This window comes from Atta colombica, unplaced genomic scaffold (assembly GCF_001594045.1).
Source record: "Atta colombica isolate Treedump-2 unplaced genomic scaffold, Acol1.0 scaffold198, whole genome shotgun sequence".
NCBI classification, from domain to species: domain Eukaryota; kingdom Metazoa; phylum Arthropoda; class Insecta; order Hymenoptera; family Formicidae; genus Atta; species Atta colombica.
Window position 1 is genome coordinate 3,065,339 of NW_017259291.1, and position 4,211 is coordinate 3,069,549.

General features: G+C 39.9%; 1 protein-coding gene across 1 annotated transcript in view; it reads right to left on the minus strand.

Annotated features, from left to right (window-relative positions):
* LOC108687033 (polycomb protein Sfmbt-like) overlaps positions 1-928 on the minus strand; it is a 67,089-nt gene extending 66,161 nt beyond the window's left edge. The window contains exon 1 of the mRNA XM_018192621.1: positions 804-928. The gene's annotated coding sequence lies outside the window, so the exon portion shown is untranslated. The remainder of the gene's footprint in view (positions 1-803) is intronic.
* Between the last annotated feature and the right edge of the window lie 3,283 nt (positions 929-4,211).

Below are 4,211 nucleotides of genomic sequence, written 5' to 3' on the forward strand. Positions count from 1 at the left end.
ATTATTGCGAATTGCGTATAAAACATTAACATTAATATTTATATACATATAAAATATTAATTATTCAGAAATATTATTCTAAAATATTTAAGCCAGCAATGTTAATTCGAACTTTGTTTTTTAAGTATAAATTCTTCGAAATCGTTAGTCATCAGATATATCGGCTTGCAGATATATCTCCTCATAAAACTGTATAGCATCGTATACACGCATCTTTACTTCGATGCACTTTCTTCTTTCTCTGCATCGTGTGAGAAACGCGCTCGGTATGCGATTCGTATAATGGAAGAGGGAAAAAAAAGATTATCTAAGCTGCAGCGCCCACGCATAACGTGAAATATAGCGCAATAACTCACTACTCGCGTCAAAATGCTCCAAAACATCCTTTTAACAATATCGTTTACGTTAACATAGCAGTAACACCGGTTTTAGGCGTCGATTTTTATTTGAGATCTCCGGCTGCCATGTTCAGCGTATCGGAGATAACTTATCACGCAAAAAGAATGCAACTGCACTGCAATTGCATCGTGGCAAACTAACGTGGGCATATCTCTTCCTTCTTTCTGCCTTTTACTTCAGCCTTATACACAAGGCATTCGCGTCGTCCGAATTACAAAGCCACTCCGCACCCACGTCGACAATGAACTGTTATCTACATGTCAAACTCACTCCAGTTATACTGAAGAAATTCAGAACCTCGAGCGTAATATCACCGCTCAATGGAAGATATTTAAAATTATAAATTAACTTCACTGTCAACTTTGATGGGAAAAAAAAAAGTTAATAATTCCGAGGAATATTACCTCGCAAAGAAAGTGTAGCATTATACTGGCAAGAGTATGACACGGCGCGCCATATACGCGCGTATGTCCCTTTTTTCCGCTCTTTCGTCCGCGTACTTTTTCTTTTTTCCTTTTTCGAATAAACCCGCGAATTTTGTACGTTTTGCAAAGTATCACCCGCACGATCGTAGATTCGCGCGGTAAAACTACCCCTCCGTTAACGGACGCATTCCCGGGCGTCGGGACGCGTGTACTGACTGCGTCGAGCTGCCGCGCCGTCGAGCGAGTCGAGAGAGCGGCGTCGGGACGCTCGTCGCGACGGGACGCGCTCAACTCGCATGGCGCAGGCCCGCAGGACTATACGGTATCGCTTTTCTTCTTTCTCGCTGATTCTCCTGGCTCTCTCTAGCCTTTCCCTCTCTCTTCCCCCCCCCCTCTCTCTCTTTCTCTCTTTCTCTTGTTTCTCCTTATCTCTTTTTCTCTCTCGTCCTATCGTTCGCACCGTTGGATATAATATTCAATTTATTATGTACCTTTGATACATGCGGACCGCCGCGCCGGAAAAGTGGGAGGCGCGAATGCACGGCAGCCACGGGCTGCTGGCTCTCCTTCCGGGGAAAAATAAAATGGGGAAAATATGAGAAACGGGAGAATGAAAGAGAGAGAAATGGGAAAGGACGAGGGAACGAGATTGCGGTGGAGGTGGAACGTGACGGTGAGGAGCAGAGAACGGACGGAATCGGCAGCGTTCCGCTCGAGGGTGAATTGTCGAGATATTGTCGATCGGGCAGCTCGCCTCTCGATAAAGCGTCTCGGTCAAAACGTCCTCCTTTTTGGTGCTCGACCGGCTGACGAACGGGAAAAAGAGTGCCCGAGACTGAAGTGCCGATCGCTATGTCAAAGACGAGAGAATGAGAAAAAGCACGACATTGACGAGACGACGACAACTAAGCGCCAGAGGGGGGGGGGGATTGAACTGAATGCGGTCATGCGGATTTGTTCGCAAACGTTCGTTTTTAATTGTTGACGAACGAGCCGTCGTTAGTGTTTGGATTTAATCTCAAGGGATAATATGATGACTTTATCGCGATTGATATACCTATCTAGAGTTATCCCGCAGGGATAACTGATCCGCACAGTCATTTGGGCTTAGCGAATCCATGGAACTAAGCTCAATACATTGCAGATATTCACCTATATTTGCACATCATTTGCACCTGTACACACACGGTTTGGAGTAATAATGCAATAAAGATTTCAGCAAAAATGGAATTAGATATAACTTGTGTAATTTGAGAATAATAAGAAAATAAAGCTTTTATTTACATATTCAATAACTAAACAAAAACAAAATGTCTTGAGCTGAAGACGAAAAGAACCGAAAACATTTCTATGTTATTATTTCACATATAATAATAGTTAATCAATACAAATAAAAAAAGCAATTTAGAGATTATGTAAAATAAATAAATTAATCCGACAATTAATATTTATACAAGATTTTTTATTTAAAATTCTGTAATATCTTTGAGAACATTAAAGATAGGAAAGAATCGAATCGTAGAAAAAAACTGACTTTTAAAAGGATGACATAATGTTATATCTGTAATAAACTTTAAGATATGCCATATCTCGAAGAGTAAGGCAAAGTAGCTTGCATATCGCGAACTTTTGTTCTATCTTTCATCGTAATGAAAAGTTTACTGCAAGTCCGTCGAATCGGAAATTTGTTTAGCGGGAATTAAATGCCGGTATGAAGATATGCCAAATAAGAACCAAGCTAAAAGTAAAGATAATATAATTAGCTATTCGCCCAGCTTATTAAAAGTTGCTTTAAGAAGTTGCCAAGATACGCGAGATACTTACTTTTAATTCATGACAGCTACCGTTTCATTGAGAGATTGTTTTCAGTTGAAATTCTTAAAAAAAAATCAAATAAACGTTTTATTTTGAGATATTGGATTTATTTTTCCAAGGGTACAGCATATTTTCTAAACAACTTCATATAAAGTTAATTTGTTGCAATAAAATAATTATTTTTTCTTAAATCTTATTTTATTTCTTTCGAGTCTTTTAAATTCTCTATGAAATACTTAATAATGTTTTTTTTTAATAACTTTAATAACTTTAAGCCTTATTTATAGACTTTTATGTAATTAAAATGATTAACAGTATAATTAATATTATTCGCGTAAACAACTTTTATTTAATTACGAAGACTTAAATTTTAAGATTTAAAGATTTTATTAGAATCAATTTAGTTTTCAATATCATACTTAACATTAATGAAGTATATTTTATCAACATTGAAGTACATTCTTAATTTGAATATATTAAAAGATTTAAAGCAACATCTTTATGTAAAAAATGTAATACTTCACTTTTAAGAATGCTTTCAAACACATTTCAATCCGTGTGATGGAAGTAAGCTCGATGATGAAATTATGTCTGCGAATTAGTCGAAAGCCTGGAATGACCTAGTGCTCCTCGGTTAGTGTAGTACAATGCGTCGGGGGCACATGAAAAATCGCGAAAATTTTTTCTAATATCTCGTAACACGAGGCGCGCCGAGGTACAAAGCCGCACCGCTTGCGAGGCGTAAGGTCGGAATTTATGGGAGAAGAACATTCCCGAGGATAGTACCGCGGCCTCCTTCTCGGGCGGCTCCTCAATTATGACAGTGAGAAAAAGTACACATTAAGGGGATTGCCCGGGGGCGGCTGAAGCAAGCACATGCATAGTGCGCTACAAAATTGCCGCTTAAGCTGCAGTGGGCGGTGATAAATGTAGAGAGGTTAGAAGCACGTTTTGACGTGGAAAAAAAGGAAAATAAGAAACAAGAGCGAGAGAGGGTGAGTTCACCGCAAAGCTCGATGTGCTTATTAAAAGAAAGGCGAGTTGATGAAGTGCAAGCCAAGCGTCTCTTCCTCTTTCCTCTCACTCTCTCTCTCTCTCTCTCTCTCTCTCTCTCTCTCTCTCTCACTTGCACACACTCTATTTCGCATCTCTTCCCCACGCAGTGGTTATTTCATAATGAAGGGACGCAACGAGATTAACCGTATTCATTTACGATGCTCGTTTCCCTCGTCCGCTGGAGGCTGAGAATTTTTTAGGTCGTGCTCCTCAATCATAAATCCATTAAAAACCTAACAACCAGCGAGTCACCGTGTGCGCAAATGCATTTGTAGGTGTGCGTCTGTCTATAATAGCGCGGTTCGTGTGACAAATGCATTAACTTTTAATAGGGGCCCTCTCCGCGGGCGGAAACAATGCTTCGAACTGATTTAACGTCGGCGATAATTGGACGCTCGATATCAGGAGTAACGGCCAACTTTTTCGCCAACTGATTTAATATTAGCGGTGGACGTTCTCGTTCGTCGAAGACGGAGGCAGGACGGGAAGGGTACGCTGGTAATTATCGAAAAAACA